General features: G+C 40.0%; 1 protein-coding gene across 2 annotated transcripts in view; it reads right to left on the bottom strand.

The window, feature by feature from the left end:
* The window catches only part of SFMBT2 (Scm like with four mbt domains 2), a 146252-nt gene that overhangs the window by 9255 nt on the left and 114336 nt on the right, over positions 1-22661 (bottom strand). Inside the window, exons 22-24 of one of the 2 annotated variants that reach the window (XR_014691380.1) lie at positions 12826-12941; positions 10237-10412; positions 8826-9026 (exon numbers count right to left, since the gene is read on the bottom strand). The gene's annotated coding sequence lies outside the window, so the exon portion shown is untranslated. Of the gene's footprint in view, positions 1-8825; positions 9027-10236; positions 10413-12825; positions 12942-22661 lie in introns of those variants that run through there. The other variant, XR_014691379.1, reaches the window with a different exon arrangement.

Genomic DNA, 22661 nt, shown 5'->3' with positions numbered 1-22661 from the left:
TCTGCTCATAACTTTGTTGATGAGCTGGATGAATTCTTAATGTATCCTCTATCTTGTCAACCTCTTCTAATGCAAGACTTCCCTCTATGTTTAATCTCTTAGGCACTTTAGTTACAGCAGAAAACAATATTGAATTCCTTCATAGTACTCTCAAGAGCTTTGTGAATCCTCCAAAAGACCTTTGAAATTAGAAGCTATCAGCAAACTTTATACACCAAAGATATGTAATAGTCAATTTCTCAATGGTCTGAATTTAAATACCATTGCCCCACTTAATGCCATGACTTGGTAAGCAGATTTTTAAGGGAGCTCAGGAAGCTGCAGCAACATACTTCATAGTGAAAGTCTCTTTGATGGATACCATTTGGGATTTCAAATGGCCCTAAATGCAAAAATCCAAATCCACTATAAAACTAAACAGAAACCTCTCTGGAGATCATATGTTTCAATGTGACTCACTTATAAAGTTATTAAGAAAAATGATAGCAAATATGACAGTGAAAAATCCAGAATGTATTTCTACTGGTATCAAAAATGCTACAGTCCGAGACTGTACTGCTCTACATTTATATCTGCTGGTTAATTAAATTATGCAATATTACTTTAACTCACTGTCAAAAGATTTTCCTTTGGTACCAATCTTTGAATTAAATGCTGTGACTGTGCAATATTAAAGGCAAGATTACATCACTAATATCTATACACACATATACTCCTTTAGGTATATATGATTTGTATGCTGTTATCACTGCGTTAGCTCAATAAGCAGTGTTAAACTACATCTTTTCTTGCAGATAGATACCAAAATCCTGATACCAAATCTTGGTGCTGAAATATTGTCTACTGCAGTTCAAGCAGATCATGAAGTAAAAATAAATAAATAAATATATATATATAAAGGATTGAAGTGTGTACTCTCAAAATGCTATGTTTGAAAACCTTCTAATATTTATTTATACATTCATAACACTTTTATATGAGTTACATATCTTTGTGTTTATCTGAAAAGATTTGCAGGTCAGGATATTAAATATGCAATCAGCCTGGAGTGCACACCTCTGTTCAAATCAAGGCGTTTCTGATATCTACATCCAAACTAGTTGTCTAGGCTACTTTTATACTCAGTGAAGCAAAGAAACACTTGTAGAACATGATTCATCTCCTTGTAAAATAATTGTCTGAAGCCAGTCGTATGAATTGTGTTATAAAAATGTCTATTTGTCTCCTTTGACCTTAATTCCCATTAAAGAATATTCCCACAAAGGGTGAACAACTAAAATGGTAAAGAGGTACCCTGTACAGATGGAATTCATCTAACAAATACAGCGGGTAGATCTGATTATATAAATTGAGTCTATGCCATCTGTAACTGTGGGAAACAATGAACATCTTTACAGACAATCAAGTCACCATCTTCAAATGCAGCTGCAGGTTGCAGCCTTAGGACCTTAGGTGTGGAAGTGGAAAAGTAAGATAAGAAAGTGGTGAGTTACCTTAGTGCCAGTCCTGCTTGCATACTTTGTCCCTTACACAGCTGGATCCATACTGACAGAACCACCAAAGGCTTTTGAAGTGCAACTTAGGTAAGTTTTAGAAGCTGGATGGTAAAGCAGGTAAACAAAATCCTATTTATTTGTCATTAGCTAGGATTGTCTGTGATTAGATCAATTCCCCAGCTGCAGAGATATAGATAGCTAATAAAATACTTGGCTTTGCAGGCTGTTAGCTGTGTTTTCTGAAAGTGTCACAGGTTTGCAAGTGCATCTAATGTAGTAGCCTTCATTGGGAAGATTTCTGTTGGCTTGGAGTTTTAAAGCATAGGTTGCTGAGTTATGCCTTAATGAAGGATCTATTTTCCTATTTGTAAATCCCTTCATGAAGGAAGGGAGTCATGAGCCTGAACCCATGGCAGTCACTGGCAAATTATAAGGACCTGAGGCAACTAGGTGTGTTGCAAGAAAATTAGCAAAACAAAATACCTCAGGTGAAATCTTCCACTTACAATACCGGACTGAATCCAACCATGTATTATCTCTGTTAAGGTCATCAGCTTCCCGGTAGCAGTGGATTATGACTCCAAGCAGCATTACATTTTCCAGATACTATAGGTTTGGTTCAGTTGCCTAGATGTAATTGTTCAGTTCGGGTTATCAAAAACACCCAAACAGAGCTGTCAACGCTGCATCTGTCCTTCTGTAACAGTACTCAGAGAGCTGGGAAAGGTATCCTCAGGTATCTCAAATGACTCGGCATGCCTATATGTAGGCAGCTCACTGGAGACCTTAAATGAAAACATGCAGGTCTTCCCAGAAACACCTGCATCATTCCCCAATGTCAAATGCATCTAGAATAATTTATACTTTTTGCTTCTGCCATTCCCACCTCTTGTTTCCAGCTCCTCTGGACAAAATGTTACATGGGTCCTGCACTCATGTTCCTCTCTGAAAACCCATAAATTCTCCTGGTCATGAGTTAGGAAGGAAAGGAATTTTTTAGCTCAGTTTGTTTGCCTTCAGCCTAGAGGAGTTGATTCATCATCTCTGTTTTGTGTAAAGGTGAACTGAGTAAGAGGTCAAGAAGCACATCTTCTGTGGATTGTCTCAGATCAAGAGACACTCTGATTAAGCTTGTGTAACTTTGATGACATTAATGCAATTACTCTGGTATAAACAATCAGAATCAGATGAGCAGATAATTACTTGCAGAAAATTAAATTACATGGATTTGTTTGAGCTGTGGTCATAACGAACATAACTGTGTAACATGAGTTAAATATATATATACATAACTTGGACAAGATGAATTGAGATGGGCTACAGATGCCTACAGAAAAAGTGTTTTGGAATGAACTTATGCCCAGATCTCACACTTCAGGGAACCTGTAGTTTCTAGGTGGAACACTCAAAATCACTATGTCATGAACATGAAGTCATGAAGTTCCTCAATTCAGCCAGGGAAGAAACAAAAGAATATCTTTGAGTAAAAACAAATAAATAAATAAATAAATTGTGCTAGTCTGTATTTGCCTAAATCTTACTCAGCTCCTAACACTCTGTCTCACCAAGCAGTAAACACTGCACAAGTTGCAGTTACAGCAATCACATTTGCCCTGTGAGATACAGGGGCAGAATTGAGAACCCTTTTTTATTGCATAACACCACTTTAACAGAGTATGTAAGTTCTCATTTCACTCAACAGAATATGTAGAAGGATAACAGCAGCAAAGATAACACCTTCATTTGGTGACACAAGTCACATTTAGGATGCCATGGAATATAATGATGGTGCTTTCCCTGGCTATGACAAGACTGCAGCTACAGTTCACATGTAAACAACATCATCATCACTACTTAAAGTTGAGGGCTCAACCAAGTTGTCTAAGCAGAGGTATAAAGGCCAAGTGAACCCAACCAGAATGTCCTGCCAGGAAGGGAGCAGGTACCCTCTTATCTCAGGTCATGTCCAGCCATATTGATGTCCTGTGGAATCTCTGACAGTACGTGATTGCAATGCTTACAAACCTGAACCAAATCTTATGTGTAGGAATTCAAAGCTGACATCATCCTATTTCCTTCAAGGAATGAAACTTTGGGGCCTGACTAATAAAGCAGTTGAACTGGATTGACCATTTATCTCCTTATGTCTACTACAAGAACATGGGAGTTAAACCATAGGAATAGGTTTTTGTCTCATCTAATCTCTTCTTGAAAATTGTTGGTGTCACCCATTGTTGAAATCTAGACTTCATTTCTACTGACAGAATAATGATGGAGATATTTCCATGTGAACTGGTCTCCTGTCCCTTTGAGTCAGTGGAGGCAAACAGATGTAGTGAACAACTCGTTCCATCCTAAGGTGAACAGTCAAAACAAGTTGCACCTGGGAAGTACTATTGACTCTAATGGCAAACTCAGAGGCAGGTATCATTTCATCTGTATGTTCATTTCATGTTTCAATGTGTGACAATACTGTAGTATAATCCACTTTCTAGCATGATCAGGTGAATAAAACAGGGTTACTATCTCCAACCAGCCTTTTCTCCAGACAATTCCTCTTCATCTGTAAAGTTATTTCCAGTCTTCTTCATGCATTGGGACCTCCAGGCAGGCATTTCCATCCTTTTCTCTATAACATGTTGCTAAAGTAACTTGTTTAGTCAGTCTGTTCCCAAAATTGCTTTGATCTGCCTGCATTTTTCTCTGTACTGTTTATATGGAGGTAATCAGAGGTAAACAGCTTGTAAGGAGGCAATCACATTGCTTTCATTCTTTTCTTAAGCCTACAGGTAATCAATATATTAATACTTTGTGACAGCAATTGCAGAACTACTTCTAATCCACAATTAACTCTTCCACTCTCCTCTTAGTAGTATTACTCATAGTTTTCAAGGGAGGATATTGAAGCTCAAATTCCTGTTGTTTTCAGAACTGGTTGTCTAAATCTGGACAGAAGACTGTTAGTTGTTCTCAGGATGAAAAGGAACAGTGGGATAAACATTTAAAAATATCACCTCCTACCCCAAAACAAAGAAGCAAGCAAGCAAAGAAACAAATATATATATATATATTACATATACACATCCAGTGAAGGCATATTATTAGATATTGTCAGAACAAGTTACAGGAAAGAAGGAAAGGAGGTCTCCTGACTAGACTTCTAGCTCACAAGAACTGGTGGAGCCATCCTGATGCCAGATTACACAATATGAAAATTTGTCTCTACACTCTTATTTGGATGTAAAGCCAAAAGAAAACTTTCTACTTACAAATAACAGCTTTTGTAAACACACTTTTCTAGAGATGGCTATTTTATTGTCTGACTGATGCACTGAGGAGAACACAATTCTAAGTTTTCCTGTAGGCTACATTTTTATTTTGCAGCCAGATGTCACAATAAAATTGTATAAGCAGAAACGATACAAATAAGACACCAAAGTGAGAAAAAAATAATCAGCTCATGGAGGAGGAAAACACATTTCAGACTCCAAAACATCAGCAGAAATTCTTGTATTTCCATTACAAAAATAGATGACATTCTTAATGTAAATACCTCACTGATATGCTCTGTAATATTGTATTGTCCTGCATACAGTCATTTTGTGAGAAAGATCCATTATAAACATTTGCTTGCTAAATCTTTCCTACTATAACCCTGTAAATGCCTGAAATCTATTTAAACCCAGTATGGTTTTGGTTAGTTCTTTGACACATTTTGGGGAAAAGTACTGTAAGAGTTGTTCATATTTTATATAATGAACACCTGAAAGTCACCCCTATTTGGAGAGGGGATGGGGGACACCAGAGTAGCTGAGTTACTGAAATTCATAAGAGCTGCTGGAACCACAGCACTAGGAAGATTGAGCATTTTGGGGCTACTGGATGACGTTTAAAACAGTTAAGTCCCAATGATGAGACTGTAGTACTGTGAAATTATTAATCTTACATTTGCACTTAGTTTTTCAAGTATTCTGTACAGATATTAACACTAAAACTATTTAAAATTGGGAGAAGTGAACACTTAAATATGAAACAATTTGCCCCAAACTTGACAACAGCAGAAGCAGACAACAGGTCTACTGACCTGTCTATAGATCTACAGTTCACCAGGAAAGATGTGCTGCCTGCAAGAGCCTCCGAGAGAAACAAGGGGAGCAAAGCAGGATATGAGCTGCAAACAGAAAACTGCCAGTGATGATGGAATTTGCCAAACAATTTTGGCTGAAGGGTGTTTTCACTTTTGAGTCCTTTGCAAAGAAAACCTGATGGCACCTATATTCTTGTAATCCAGCAGTGATGTGGTAAACCTGGATTCAGTTACCTTGACCTGAGGGGATTTGAAATCACACTCAACCTCTCTTAATGGAAAGGCTAGCAAGTGGAAAAAAAAAAAAAAAAAAAAAAAAAAAAAAAAAGGAAAGGGTGCTGCTCTCTCCTCTTGTTTCCATACCATGTATCTGAACTTTAAATTTGTTGTAGGGTAGTGAATGTAAAAAACAACACAGGTTGTTAAACCATTGCCTCAATACACGGGTTTCAAGTCACCATGCAAATCAAGTCTGGTACTTCAGCAATCCTGCATGTCCCTGCCAGGAAAAGCAAAGTGGTAGAAAAGCCTGGAGAGGAAGTTCCTGAAGAACACACTCTCCGTTGTCCCCACTGTCCTATCCAGAGTCATTGACCTCAAGGCGATGAATCCACCCCTTCTTCAAGTAACATTTGAGTATTTTGTACAAAGCAGAGAGCTGTAAAGAGGAGAGACTGAAGGAGCAGATGCAGAACACTGCCAAGCATTTATGTGCTCCTAAGCAGAGAGGGGCAGTGAAATACATCTCCAACACCTGAGCGTATTCCCACTGAGCTGTTCCCTTCCCCAGTTATGAAGGATGCCTCAGTCCAGCAGGATGCTTTCCTATTGTTAGAAATGACCACATTATAAATAAACCACTTTGAATTAAGCATTTTTGGCAAGTTACAGGAATATTGGGTTGGGTTCCCAACAACGCTCTTATTGTTTGGCTATGAAAGAAATACCAAATTATTTCCTTCATTGCTTCAATTGAGCCAGTTGTTTACATTTTATTTAGTTTTGAGGGTGGACAAATGGTCAGCCACCAAACAGTTGCTCATCTGTACTGTGTGGGCAGTTCTGACAGGCACCTGGCATGAGTTTATAAACCAAAACAGCAAAGGCAGGTTATAGCCAGCTCTGCATAAAAACCTGCTTTGAAAGAGAAGGTGCACATTCCACTCAATAAAAGAATAATAAAGTGTCAGGTAGAAAATAAATATTGAAACTAATTTTCCACCAGGGAAATCTCTTTGCAGTAACTAATTTAGATGGAGAATAAAACAAAAAGGCACTATATCTCAACCTGGGCAATAACCTGTCACTGGGAACTACACACCTCTTGTCTCTGCTCAGACCTGATGCCTGCATGGGAAGAAGAGGTGACAATTGCCTTGCAGTTTCCCCTTCTAAATCAAGTCAAATCAACAATGCACAGAAGGAGTTTTTCTTGCAAAATAATAGCAATGCATTATGGTCCCTTGGAGTTTCTTGAACAGCAGGGACAAGCAGTCAACACAATTTCTTTTCCTCTCGATGGCAAAAATAATTACATGTGATATTACAGGTGAAGAGACTGCTTGGGTATTCAGTCAAGAAATTAAAATGATCTCATGGTGAAGGCAGAACCTTTCAGTTGCTTGTGATGGTTTTCCTTACATTTTTCTTAAGATTAAAACTGGGGTTGGATGAAGAAAAGGGAAGGGATGGCAGTGTTCTCATGATGAGTACCTGTGGTGGTATCAGCTGGAAAATCACAAGATGTGTGAGGTTTGACCCTAGAAGAAGAAGGGGCAAAATGGTGTCCAGAACCCACACAGGCTGTCCCTGCTATGGTGAGGTGTGACACTTGTCTGTTCTGGCTTCACCTTGTGCTTGCACACAGTGGGAAGCTCCCAATATGTTGTAGCTCCTTCTCTGAAAGAAGATTCATTCTGCAGCTGTAGGCTGGTGTTGCATGAAAAAACAGATATTGTCCCTGTGTGATCTGGTTGTGGAGCCCTCCGTGCATGCACCATGGGCAGGTCATACCTCTTATACTTCTTTTTTTCATTTTCTCTCCAATCCAAAATGGGGAGAGTGTCACTCTGCCTTTTCAGTGAGCAACAGGAAAGCATTAAATAAAGAAAGAAAGAAGAAGAAAAATAAAACACTTAGGATCACTGTTCCTGCCTGTTGAAAGGGCACATCTGAGTTATGCCCACTGTGAAACATATTTGTCTCCATTCCTGACGACATGGAGTAGAGAACCAAGACCTTGTTGAAACCTTTCCCTGATGGCACATGTCAGTATCCAGCAGAATAGGGTAATTAATCCAAATTAGAGCAGGATAAATCACTCAGTTGAAAAGGCCACATCTTTCTAGTGCTGTTAAAGGAGTCCAAATACCCCTGTCTAGAAAGAAACACCCCGTCTATTCCCAACTTCTAGAAGTCTAAGAGGGCACGGGCAACAAACACAATTTTCACCCCCCTGGCCTATACCTGGGATGAGTGACTCCATCTCGTGTTCGTGTTGCTTTAGCATCTAATCAGTATCTCATCTTACAGGTCCCCGGGATAAGGAAACTTGTCTTCCTGGCGTACCTGTAAAGCATCATGCAATTTTATGGGAACGATGCATTAAAATAAATAACGGTGCGTTACTGTGTCTGAGGGCCTCAAGCCCAGAAAACAAATTGCCCGTCTCATTTTACAGCTTTACCATTGGCACCTTGAAGAAGTAGCTCATTAACAAGTGAAGAAGGATGCGGGAGGGGGCAAAATCCAATTTCTGGCTCACAGTATTTTGCCAACTACACGGATAACAATTTCTGCTATTAGTCTCTGTCAGAAACGCCAGTCATTACTGAAATGGTGCGGCCGAGGGCACCCTGCACCACAGCTCGTTGCAGAGTCTGAAACACTTGAATAAACATTATAAAGCACAGCAAAACAGTTTGTGTTTGAAAGTCAGAGTAATTAAAGTAGTACTTGGCTCTGCTGGCAACAGACAGTGATGCTGAAAGGAAAAGCTCACCTTCTTGCTGGCTTCTAGCTAAATTGTTGTGGTGTGGCTGCACCTATACAGGCTTTGGTAGGAGGGCTGAGCACCCAGCTGGGTCTCTGACCCAAGGATACTGCATCAAATCGCATCTACACAAGGCCCCCTCAGAGCATGCTGCTAGCATCCATGCTCATCCATCCCATGGCAGTGGGAAGTCAAGGAGCATTTGCCCCCTTTCCACAATCCCTTTCCTTACGCCAGCTGCACATCATGTGGGAGGGCTGGTCTCAGCTGTGCATCACTCTGCCCATGTTCAGGAGGCCGGGACTCAGATGTGAAGACAGAAGAGTGCTTGGATGATGAGAAGAGAGGCATCCGCAGGGATGTCAGTCAAGATCAAATATCAAATCAATACCAGGTGGGTCCAAAACACAGGAACTGCCTCTGTGCTCCTGCCTCCATCAGAACCACATTCCTAGGAAAAGAAGGTTCATAATGTCTTTGAATGTGTTTCTGGTGTTTATGAGACAATATTGTTTTCTGATTCTTTTTCTGATCTAAAAATGAACGTCCTGGAGCTCACATTCCCTGGGGATTTCCATAGGAGACAGGTATGGAAGGGCCATTGTCAACCTGGGCTCACCACCAGCCTTCCTGTGCACAAAGGTACCCACCAGGAGCTTGAGACCTGCTGTCTCTGTGGTTCTCTCCCATCTGTATAAGAGAAATAACAATTCATCTTTTGGGCACACTGCAAAAATTAGTTAATGTTTGGGGAGTGTTTTAATGATGTAAATTGTGGCCGAAAAAAAAATGTTAACTATTATTATTGTTCCAATTTGTCTTCCACTCAAATATAAAGGGGGAGTGTGCATCTACTTCCCAAGTGTCTCCCAAGGGTGTTTCTAAAGCAATTATGTTGGCTGACATTGTCAAGCTTCAGAAAATGGAAACGATTCAGAGGCTGACCAATCAGCCCCTTTACCAGCAGACGAATCTAACGACTTCAAAGCTATTCATTAAGCCACACTATGAATTGATTACATAAATTAGCATGCTGCTGACAAGGCAGGGAAGGGAGGAGAAAAAGGGAGAAGAGGCCGACATAGCACATCCCTCATTTGGCGAAGACAGTGGTTATTAGAAGCTCAGAGCTAATGAAAGAGACAGATCCATTAGGCACGTGCCACCGAATGGGATTGATTGCTCCCCCCAAAAGGACCGGTCTCTTGTTACAGCAGGATGGTATTTGTTCTAGCTTGTTGATCTGGGGGTAACTCTGTCATGTTTAATGAGAAAGTATGGTTTGTAGAGAGAGGAAAGCAAAGTGATAAACTTGCTTCAAAGCCATTATTGAGAGGTTGGTCTCACTCTTAAAAAGGAAGACATGTGGAGATTTTCCATCTGAAGTATCCAGATTTGGGAAAGTCACAGGCAGAACTATTGGGGAAATAAGAAATTTTTCAATGAAACTTTGAATGACAAAATCTGACAGATGCTCATGAATACCCTGATGAAAACTGCCTGAAAACACACTAAGCCTCCTTACAAGTTGCCTTGCACCTAGCATGTCTCTTTTGGAGCTAGATCAATCAGATCTTCTCTCTGAAAATCTCATCAGAGCTCAGCCACTCGTCACAGCTGTAGTCAGACTCTGTTTGTTTATGTTATCTTCTGGAGCTTACCTTCCCCTCTGCAATAATTGGTGTGTTGGCCCTATCTCTGGTCCCAGCCAACTGCAAAATGGCTTTGCACACGTATGGAGCCACTTCACTTTCAGGTGCGTCAGTCTTGAGCTGCCAACATCATCACTCCATGCAACACAAGTGTTATTTCACAGCCTAACTTCCTTCTGTGATACCTGGAAAAGGAATTGAACAAAATGGTGTGATTTCAGCTTGTCTACATGCAACATTACTTCCTCATTCAGGACTTTCTGGGCAATCCTGCCAGCGCCTCCGTGTCTAGTTCAGACCAGCATATATCTGTGTAGCTCTAAGTATAGACAAACCCATTGTACCTGTGGTTTACAAGTAGGTTTTCCACTCACAGGAGTTGCCCCTGTCACTGAATTAAGAGATGGCCTGGGTCATTTTCCAGTGTTTGTCTGGACTGAAGCACAATTTGAGTAATCTCTAATTAGAGGGGCATAAGTGTGATGTCCAGTCCATTAGACCCTTAAGTATATGCTTAGATTAAGCAAATGCTGAAGTGCTCTTCTTAATCAGAAGCCCAAGCAAGTTCAGGCTGAGTCCTCAGCTGTGTTTGGAAATTGCAGCGATACATTATTCCAAGTGTAACTCGGGCACTGAAAGCAAAGAAAACCTCTTGGAAAAAGAAGCTGTTAAACAAAAGGCACACTTCATTCAGTCACGTTTTAGGGACAGCTGCCTGCTTGGCGAGTTTGCTGCTGCTGTTTGTCTAGCAAAGGTTTGCACACTGCAGGAAGACAACACCACTGTCATTTTATGACTGACATTAATTAACAAAATATTTCACACTCTTTAAAGAAGGAAAGAATCCTGAATCTGATACCAGTTCAGATTTCTTCAAAATTTGCAAGAAAACATGTTTGGATTTAAAAAGGAAACCAGTCACAAGCTGGTAAGCATGGCTCAGGGAACAGACTTCCCCCCCCACCCCCCCCAGCTTCAGATGGCTTGCTGGTTTCTGCTGGAGAAAAAGCTGGGTTTGATGGATCACCAAGAAAATCCATTATGGCAAATGAATGCTGATGGCAGCTGCACAAATTCAAGCCAACTGACTTTTCATGTTTCAATGAGAATTTTCAGTAAGATAAGCATGATCAGAAACTTACCAGAGCATCATTAAATATTGGATATTTGATAGAGCAGCTTTGTGCAACAACTGAACATCAGAGAGCATTTTTTCATCCTTCACCATTAAACAAATTTGGTGGATTTGTTATTAACCAAGAAATAAACAACACACACGGACTATCTTACTAACTCCAGCTACCCAGGGATTGCACAGAGCTGACTGTATTATTCAGTTGTTCCTTTGCATATTTCATTGACTCAGGGGGGGAGATTAAAATTTGCGATTTCCACAGTGCCAGATTATCATACAGTCTTCTATGATTGTTCTCTATACTTTTTATGATTTCCACATTATTTAAAAAGACAATTAGACTGTCTTCATGCCAGAAAAAAATCTCAGGGAGTATTTTATTTTTTTTTAGCTTGAGATAGGAAAGGCTATTTTTATGACTATAAACCTATCATTACCATTCATTGAGCACCTTCCCTTTCCATTGCAAATAAACACTGAGCTTAACAGTTTTTAGCCTTGAAAAAATAAATAAAATTTCAAATCTGCTCCCAGGAAGTCTTTGGTAAATATCATGTCACCATGGAGTGCCACATTAATACAGAGTGTGAAATACAAGTGTGAAGTCTATGATAAATCTATACCCTGTGCTTTTATATGTCATAATATTTAGTTATCCACAACTATGGAACTCACAGGATTTTTGAAGTGCAGTAAGCAATACTTTGCACATTTTACAGACAGGGAGATGGAAAGATGTATGAAAAAGATACTATGACTGGCAGAAAGTAAAGCAGCTCCTGCAGTACGGCTCAGATCTGCTCTCCTCCCATCCTATGGGACAATGCCACTTGGTACAGTCCAGTGCCTCCAGATTTGATTAAAATGGGAATGAATTAATAAGGTCTGGATGAGGTAAAAGGCTTGATAAGAGGAGACACAAAGCTTGTCAAGAGAGACACATATGAATATTTTTCCACAATAATTAATGGTGGGAATTTAAAGTGGATGTGTCAGATCCTTTTCAAGTCTCAGTGTTAATATTTGCTCCAAATGAAGTGTCCTGATGGATGTCCTGAGGAGCCTATTGCAGTGGCTTTTTCCCATTCTCCATCACCTTCCAACTCACTACAAGCCTGAAATTCATCTGACCAAGCATCCTTACTGTTGGGTGTGTTTTTGAGGGGCAACAAAACAAATCACTTTTGTTTTCTCCTGTATAAGGTGCAGAAGCTTTCTGCAGATCAGAAGTAATGAGCCCCAGGTAACCCAACAAAGCCACTTTTCTCATAGCTTGGGAGCAAGGGTCTAGGAGGGCTATAGCAGAAATGGGACTTGAGCCACCCTTCTTGAGTCATGTCCTAGTGCTGCCACCAAAAGAATTTTCTTTGAAAAAATCCACGAACTGTGCACTCCTGGAGGACAAATGTCCATCTCACAGGAGAAGCAGTGTAGATGAGACAAAACAATAGCAAAATACTCACCACATTTTTGGAAGCCATTAAACTTGTCATGGTGATTCCTCTAGAGTGGATGATGGTAGAGTTAGGGGCTCCAAACCTCTTTTTGAACAAAAGTCAGTAAAGAATTTCTGCCTTTCCTGCCATAGAGAAAATAAATATAAATAAATGAATAAGTAAATAATAATGAGTTGCAGAGCCAGAGAGCTATACACCCATTCAAGTACTTCTAAGCCTTCACGAGTTCCTAATGAAAGCTTTGCAGACAGGGGAGACAGCAATTAATAATTGCTCCTTCTGTTTGCTTCCTGTTAGAAAAGGGAAATTATTAAAACCTCTTATCATGTCCCTGCCCTCCTCCCCTCTCTATCTTGGGAATTACATTATCAGGGTATTATTTCATTTAGCTGAGTACCTGCCTTTACTTGCAGCAAATAGTTACTGCCTTAGGGACAGGTATCTAGAAATGCCTGAAGATACAGTTGGCTACTTCCTTCTGAAAACTCACAGGGTGCTTTTCTGCATAGTATGAGTGTGTAAGCTCATACTATGATACATGAGATAAGGAAAAACTGTATCATGTATCATACTCTTGATACATGAGATAAGGAAGAACAAGGAAAGTGGGTCACACTAATGGATTAAGTCATGCCATAGGGAAAGCAGATGATGAGTGTGGACAAAGGGATATCAGTGGTAAAGAAAAGAGTGAATTAAGTTAGTATACAATACCCAGGGAACCAGGGCTGCCTGTCAAGCTTAGGTCCATCCAGTCTTTTACAGGTGGAGTTCCCAGGTACATATCTGGGATGTGGCTTTATTAATTGAGCTATTTATCAGTGTTAGAGCAACGTGGTGCTCTATGAGATGAACCCCACCTTGCAGGAAGATTCCTGAGGCTGGCTGAGCACTCTAAAACAACATTTATCTGAAGAGCTCCCGCTGCAGATGTGGGACACACGCCTGTGAATCTTGATCATATAGACATAAGCTAACAAAACAAATTATAGAGCTTAACATAAGGAGTCTGAGGAACCAAATGGGTAAAAAGAGCAACAGAATCCTGATGGGACAATAAAGGAAATCTGTTTCAGCTAAGTGTAAATCTGTGATGCAGAGAAGTTAACAGCTGTCCAAAAATGAGCTGAATGGAGAAGTGAGAGTTAGGCAGTTGGGATATAAGGAGAAGGATTAAGATAGTGTGATGTGACTGGCAGGGAAGCAATTTGACCTGATCCTTTTGGACTGGAGGTAGGGCAAGTTCTCTGGAGCTGGTGCAGAGGCTGTGATGAATCTCCCAGTCTGGACTTGTATGTGGGCAGGAGTTCTTTTTAAAGAAAAAAAAAAAAGATACCCCTGAGGATGGTAATGACATGGAAGACTTATATATCCTAGTGCCAACTGGGAGAAAAAATGTTACTTTTCTGAGATGTTCCACAGTATCTTTGATGTAATGGTCACTAGGGGAAAAAGTGATGAGGCTGTCTATGAGTGAAGAGCAAATTTTAGAAGAGCTTGAGTTAAAAACAAGTCTGGATTAAACAGAAGGGTACATCAAAACTGGTCTGAAATTAACATTCCTGATTTCAAAGGGCCCAAGGTTGGACAGTTATATGAAAACTACTTGGAATGGGAATGGGGGAAAAGAAAAACACTAGGACTCCAAAGTCAACTAAATCAATTTTTATCCCCAGAGCAAATTTGTGGTGAGATTTCTGACTTCAGCTTTCCAAAATTTAAATATATTGATTGAGTTAGTTGTCCCCTGGTGACATCTTTGTTACAGAAGACAATTGATCCTGTCTTAGGTAAATGTCTTAAATAGATGGGATAAACTGCCCTCTGGAGGTGCCTCCCTCCTTACTTGGCTAGAGAAAGAATTTGGATGTGGTGCATATTCCTAAAATTAAGTGGTGTTGATAGACCATGGCGGGAGGAAACTGTGAAGCTAAAAAAGGGTCTGTGTGAATGCATTGATTAGTAAAGAAAATTGCATCGCAAGGTTATGTAGATTTGTAACAGAGTAAGAATGGCTATATCGCAAGTGGGAATTTTGGAAACATTTGTAAAAATATATATATATACACCAGATTATACACAGATATTACCAGAAACAGCAGTCACTAATAAAACAGCATCTTAACACAATTGGTAATATCAGATGCGTCTGAAAGCATTTTCTACTGCCTTGCAGAAAACAGCTCAAAACCTCCTCCAAAACTTCAGAGCTCAGAAGTATTTGGCTGCTCAAATTTAATTACATGCTAATCTGACTGGTTGGTTACAGTGCTGTGCTGAAGACCCTCCTCAGGTTTCAGGGAAGGGTGAGGCAAAAGGCACTTAAGATTTTCAAAGAATCTCTTTTAATAGAGCAAAAACATTATAAGTATGAATCACTGGTGTAAAAAGCTAAGTCAGTATAGAAGGACTGTTTAGGTCTTATGAAGGAAATACAGGCATGTCAGCAGAATTTCTCAGATGAGAGAAATCTAAACCAACCTGATCAATGTGAGTTACTTGCTTAGATCTCAGGGACATCTTTGCATGGCTCTGCACACAAATGCATTTGTAAAGAAAGCTCAAATTTTCAGCGCATCACCTTCAGGTGTTTCCTTGGTATCACTTTTGCAAGTCTTTGAGGCACTGCAGTGTGTCATGGGGATGTAGACAAGAGTCAGTTTGGTGAGTTTTCAAATCTGCACTGAAATTCTAGTTACAGCAACTATATGGAGCAACAAGATGGAGCTCTTATATGGGCTTGGTCTGTTGGTGCTTAGCACATCTTATGGATGCCCAATTATGTGATGTGAGGGGAGCTGTGTGAGACAGTGTTTGTCCTGCTCTGAAAAGAGCTATAAGGAAGTGTCTGCCCTTGTCTCCAGGACTATGGCAACTACAATACCCCAAATCAATGTAAATCCATGTGCAACTAGAAAAGACAATTCTTCTCTCCATTCCAGGTGTTTGTTCTTACCCATCCCAGAAGCTGGTGAAGAGTTCATGCATCCAGGCATATAGTCAGCCTGAAAAATGAGCCATCTGAGAAATAAGATGGCTTTTTAATGTGGGTTAGTCTTTAGCCAGATGAGTTTTCCAACTGCCAAAATACTGATGCCAGCACAAGTGAGAAAGCAGAAATGACACAAAGAGAGAATGGGACCACTCATTTCATCACAAAGTGTTAACAATAAGGTGACAGCATAAGCTTGGATTGTGGGTTAAGTAAGTTTAATTGTCCCATGTTTAGTATGGATTGTGAACCTATATGTAGATAGTTTTGAGAAGTAGGTAATGCACCAAAGTTGATACTAACTGCTCTCCTGCATCTCCTTCACATTTCTATGCTCAGAAACTACCACCCTGTTTATATCCAGCCCAGAGTGGGTGACTCAGGAAGAGATATTGTTGAATAATGCTGTATGTCTCACTAATACCGATCTGTGAATATAAGAGATATTCTGTAATTAATCTTTTAGAAACAGGTAATTAATATTCAGAAGACTATAATTTATATAGCTTCTGTCAAATTTATCACCCATATCAGAGGATAAAAGATAGGGCTTGCAAGGATCTGAGAATGAAACAGCCTACTGATACTCACTGCAAGCTCAGCAGTGAGAAAACTAACATTAAACTACTCATCAGTCTTAGGAGAGCTGCCTGGACTGGTATGATTAACACCCCATGCATTCCTCCAGAAGGCACAACAAAGATATGGACTTTGGTTGTCTCATAAAGGTTAATGGAAGCCTACTTGTGAGAGTTTTCAAGCATGTCTGCATCTATGATTGTATCTGATAACATCAGTGGAGCTATGCATGCAAGATATACATCCACAAGGACTTGAACCAGCTGCCTCAACTTAAGTGTCAACTATGTGAGACCCTAACTTGAGAGACCCTAAAAAGCCACATCTAGCCGTGGCTCCAAGAGAATGTGGCTTTCCCCTGAATCAGTCATCCCATTCATGTCTTGGACAACCTGGAGTGATAATGTGCCTTGTGTGGAGGCAGGTGAGATGCCCTCTGTCCAAGCACATGAAAATTAAATATGACCTATCCAGGTGCTGCCCTGCCCTTAGTGGCTGCAGGTATCAGCCTGCAGGCTGTCTGACTGACCCAAACTTGCCTGTTTTCACCTTGTAAAAGGCAATTTTAATCTGACACACCACAGAAGTCAGAAGGGATGGTATTTCTCAAGAAAATGTGTGATGTTGGATTCTTGAGCCCCTTTCTCTTAATCCCATTAACCAGACTTCCATTTGCCGGTTCTTTTCTGATCCTAGTCACATCTTAAATCCAGGTCGGTCATTACCTTATGCAATAACCGAAGGGTACTACAAAGCTGCAGGCTGACATGTTCTGTTCACAACCCAAGGTTTCCATTAGTATTGGGTATGAAGTGTAAGATAGTGTCTAGGAAATGGTTTATGACCTTTTTTGTACAGCTCTCTATCCTCTGAAATGCCACAAAATTTCATCATTATTTCAAACTTTAAGTTCCCTATCTCTCTCTCCTTCCAAGAATTCAGCAAAGTATCCACTGGATTATCCGAACAAAACCTGCCTTCACATGCCTGTCAATAATGCTAGCATATGAAAAAAAAAAAAATTGCAGTGATAGCTTCTTTGTTTCACATCTCTAATGCTCCATCAGTAAAAATTAAAGATAGATTTGTCTGAAATAAGTTACAATTTAGAATGCCTTTTCCTATTCTACATTAAGGGACTCATCTTCAAAGCAATTTGCACAAATCCCATTAACAGCAATAACAGAATTTGTGTGAGTAACTCCCCAAACGCCACTTTGAACATTAAGCCCTTTACTTAATTCAATATCAGATTAAAAACGATCTAAGAAAATGCAAAGACTTGATATTCTGCTTTGTGATTCACAATGGACTGGAGAATCTCACACAGAGACATGCACACACACATAGACACAGCAGCTTAACAATTGTAAATGGAAACAGAAAGATGTTTCTTATTAAAGAAATTAAAGCAAAGAAGAAGAAAATGGAAAGAAGATGAAGAAGAAGAAAAACAACAACAAAAACTTCCCCTAAACAATTCTAAGATGCCCATGCAATAACAACTCCATTCCCAGAAGAGACATAAAACTTTGAAACATGTTTCTAAACATGTTGTATTGGGTTTCAGAGGAATCACAGCAGAAAACAGCTTTCTCTAACATTGGGTGCTTCATTCAGCAGACTGCAGTTAAATTTCCAGCCTCTTCTCCCCTTTTTATGCCTTTCCTTTTTCTCTTATTTCATTTCTCCTGGTCTCCCTTTTCAGACACCAGGCAGCCAAGCTGGCTCCTTCTACAGTCAAAGGAAAGAGTGCTTTCTGTAAATGTGGACCAGATCCTTCCAGCACATTCACATCCCAGGGTTTGATGATTGATGCATCTGCGCCCCTTGGAGAGGACCTTCTTTGAGACTTGTGATCTGTGGGCACAATCTTCCATCCTTCTCACTGCCAACAAATATTTGGGTCTGAGCCAATCCCTTTCTGGCCTGCCCTCCCACAGCCATGGTGACCTCTTAGATAAATTCAGATTTCACCTGGAAATGCCATGACCAAGGTACCATCCCATCTGCTCTCTTGGGGATACTGTTCCTAGACACCTGAAGGGGCAGGAGGGACTTCTATTGGCTTTTGAGGTGCATTGGAGACCCTTGAGCTAAGGGAATGAGGAAAAGCCTTCCTGCTTTTGCACTTCCCTGTTGTTTGATAGGCAGGAACATCCTTGGCTGCCTTAGTTATTAATCTGCTGAGAGAAAACAACAGGAATTTCAAATGGAAAAGGGCATAAAAATGCATTTCAGGTGCTCTGCTGGAAGATAATGTCATTATTTTATTTATTACTTGTAATAAGGCTGACAAAATGAAGTTAGCTCTACAGCACTAGCTGTTGTAGATATTGGGCAAGCACAGAGCAAAATGAGGAATTCTCCCAAATAAAATGATAGCTTAGGACTAACTCAGCCTGCAGAAGGTCCTCTGATGGTGTCCAGATTCCCAACTCTTCTCTCCTTTTGTGCTTGTCTCTAATCTCATAACAGAGCGTGAAAACAAGGTGTAAAACATCTGGCACTCATGAACAAGGGGCATTGAGTGATAGTAGTTGTGGCAGTGCTGTGCTCAGACCCTCCTTGGCTAGGTAAATTCCAGCTGTGGAGGCTCTAAAAAAAAAGCTGTGTTGGTAAAACACAACTACTGCCAGCAATATGTCCACCAGCTCTGCAGAGCTCACAGATTTCTTGTGAAAACTCAAGCTTAAAGATTAACAGTTCAGATATTCAAGGGTCATTCCAGATATGAATTAAAACGTAACTTTTGCATGCAACCTGTGAGTGATGATTGCATCTTGACGTGATCTCCCCTGGCACACTCTTCCCTAGAGATATGTGTGATCTCACCCTACACAGGTGGAAGCAAGATTCCTGACTTCTGCAAGGTCTCCAGGTCTCAGTGATAAATCGGTGAAAGTGGTAGCAACACTTTCAGCCCCCTGAGAAGGTCCTCACCTATTGCTAGGTCTCTTATGAGGGACTGCAAATCTCCTTGGCAGGGAACATCTCCTGAGTGCTCTGTGTGTGTGTTTGCAGGTGTCTGAGGGAGGTTTACGGAGACAGGCTGTGAGTTCTGTATATCCATCTGATACACTTGGAAAAATTCACATTGAAAGATACACATTGGGCTCTTGGACATGTGGACATATTTCACCCCTCCAATAGCAGCAGCAAACCTCAGACTAAGCACACATAACCACTAGTTGATCTGGTTTCACTTAGTTATGTCAATCAGCTGGAAAAATCCACAGAAATGGGGGGGGCTGTTGTGAGGGTAATGCCAGCAAGAGGACCAGAGTGTGGTCCTTCACTCTTGTTTCAGGGGAAGAGGAGTTGTACAAGAGAGCAATCTGCACGTAAACAACAGGGCTATAACTTCCTATCTACAATAGCCCCAATAAAATAGAGCTGTTATCACTTTGCATGTGAGCAAGAGCCATATGCCCACTGAGAGAGAAAAAAAATTAAATTGGGGAAAATCAATGGTGCCTACACATCCATACAAATCTATAGAAAGCTTCACCTCCTCATAGGAGTAAAGGTAGAAGAATCATTTGTGCCCTTATGTTTTGTAGTGAGTGGAGACAAGGTCCCTGGTGTTGGATTTGGACCTGCTTGCTTTCTTCATTTCTTCTACTTCTCTCTTTTTGCTGTGTGCAGACCCCACTTTTACATGAAAAACTTACAGTGATTTCTAAGCAGATTTTGGGGAGTTTATATACGGTAGTAAAAAGTTTCTATTAATTTACAAGCTTTGTTTGGTGTAGTACCAACAGAAACTAAAAGATTGCTGTCAATCTTTGGCTGAGTCAGGGGAGTGGTTGATGTCTTCTCCTGGGAATAAGGGGCCATTTCCTTGGTGATCCCACCTAGGATTATCAAGATCTATCAACTCTTTCAGAAACTAACAACCCTTTCTAGCACCCTAGCTACTGGGGACAGTCCACAGAATGAGTCTGTATTGTCATGACTGGCAGGAATGCACACTCAAGCATTCCCACCCCATGTCCATGACAGATATTGAAATCCCTAAAAGAGGCATAGCAGAGTGTCCAGTTGATTCAGAAGCACTTGAGACTAACAGCTGATCAAGTCCATCTACCTTTAAGCATGGCTGGGCGAACCCTTCTATATGAACCTGCCCTTGCAGCTTCACCTCTGATCTGCTTCAGCCAGCATGGCCATGAGCAGCAGGCCATTGAATTGGCTGGAGGAAAGATGGGAGCTCTACCTTACAACGCTTTATTTCAAGAGATGACTTGTCGAGACAAAAGCACAATGATGGCAGCAGTAAATATTACAGGAGAGTTGCCCTCACTACCATTTTCCATTGTAGTGTACATATGTGCTCTATTTCCGCAGCTAATAATTTAAGATGGAAATTGTTATTGCAGTTGCTTACTTTAAATTTAATCAGTCTTAACTGTGATTTTTCTGCTTTTACTTTTATTAATTGCTACATTAATCTCTAGTCTTATTCAGCTTTGGAGATGCTTAAAAAGACGATGGCCATTCAATGGCAAGATCAGCACTGCAGTTGTGACTGGGAATATTGCACTTCATCATCCAAATGCCATCACTTTTGTGGTGTTCGTTTTTTTTATTATTATTATTTTATGTTGTAGAAGTGCTGGGGAATCTCATGTTGCTGGAGGTCATATTTTGACACCCATCCAGAGGTCAAGTTAAACAAATGCCAGATAGGAATAAGATTTGTCTAATTGGCCTTGCCTTGTGAAGGGGAAGCAGTCAAGCTGACACCTCAAGGTGTCTTGCAGCACTATTTTCTCTAGTTTTAAGATTTCATGACTTATTAGAGAAGACAGTGTAATTACATTTTCAGCTGAGATGCAGTTATAAAATCAACTTATGGTAATTGAGTACAGACACTGCAGCAAGAGGTGTATCACTCTTAGGTAAATATCATAGCAGTAGAAGGAGTGAGAATCATCATTAAATTTCACTGAAGGGTGTGAATCTTGAAATTAAAAATTATACCAATACTAACAACAGAAGCACTAAAAGCAACAATATGGTTAATAATAATTATTTGTCTTGAAAGCCTATCTAAACTCATAGGGATGAAAAGGAATTACATTTTCTTGTTGCTCTTTCACTTTAAAGAAAATAAATATGGTGTTTCCTCAGAGATGAAAATCCAACTTTTTATTTTTCTAGTTTCTTTTTTTTTTTTTTTTATGGGGGAGGTAACTACATGTGGATGTTTATACTGCTGCTTAAATGAGTTCTTGATTGTGCCCACCACAAATCAGACAAAGTATCTAGAAATCTTTCCCATATTAATCGTGTATGAAAAACTGCAACACTAAAAATGGAGGTTGGTCTTCAAAATCTTGGCCTGTGATGTCAGAAGCAAGGCTGGTAGATGTTTTTCCCCTGAGGAAACCACACATGATAATGGTATTTCATGTGTTGGAAATTAGTTTCAAGGAACTCAGTTGGAATTTATTGCCAGTGTTTTACTAAAATCACTTTGCCTAACATTTTTCAAAAATTAGCTGTTTTGCAGAGCTCTGAGCATGTCTTCCCTAAGACAGGGCAGAAATTTAAAAACCAGCGTCTGACCCTTGCATTACTTTTAAACGACTATGTAATAAGCTGCAGGGAGATACATGGATTTATTTTCACCTCTGTAATCTGAAGAATATCATAAAACATTCAAGATTTTGCTCTTTTAGTTTTATGTCATCATCTGACTTAGCTCAGAATTATTTCCTTGGATAAATCCTTCCCATTCTCTACATCAACTTCCAGTGGTCTAGCAAGCTATATGTCTAAACTCATCACTGTCCACTGGACTGATACTTTATTTTTAAGGCTATTTGGACAGGTCACTTCTCTATCTGCAGTGTTGTACTTCCCAAAGCATGGACTGTGACTGCAGCATCATAATGAGTTACACAAAAGAATTTTAATTTCAAGACTTTGTTGACATCGTAAAAATATTTTTCACATGGTTTTACCACATGATGATTTTGTAAATCATCCGAAATTAGCTTGCCCATGGTGGTATTTTTGCCTGAAAAAGAATAGCTAGTCTTGATGAACTAAGAGAAACAGCAGACTATGCAAGGAGCAATTGTGTTTCTTCCCTTTTGCTGTATCCACGGGAGACATCTGAATGGGATTGTCTGAGCAAGAACAAAACGAGGGTTATGCAAGTCGTTAGCTATTTCTGCAGACTCCATGCACACAGCAATGTGAAATGGAAACCTGTGATACAAGACTTTCTCTTGCAAAGTATGCCACAATCTCTGCAGCC

The sequence above is a fragment of the Aythya ferina genome (assembly GCF_964211825.1).
Source record: "Aythya ferina genome assembly, chromosome: 1".
Lineage (NCBI taxonomy): Eukaryota > Metazoa > Chordata > Aves > Anseriformes > Anatidae > Aythya > Aythya ferina.
The sequence above is the reverse complement of the archived record's forward strand: the minus strand, read 5'-3'. Positions and strand labels throughout refer to the sequence as shown.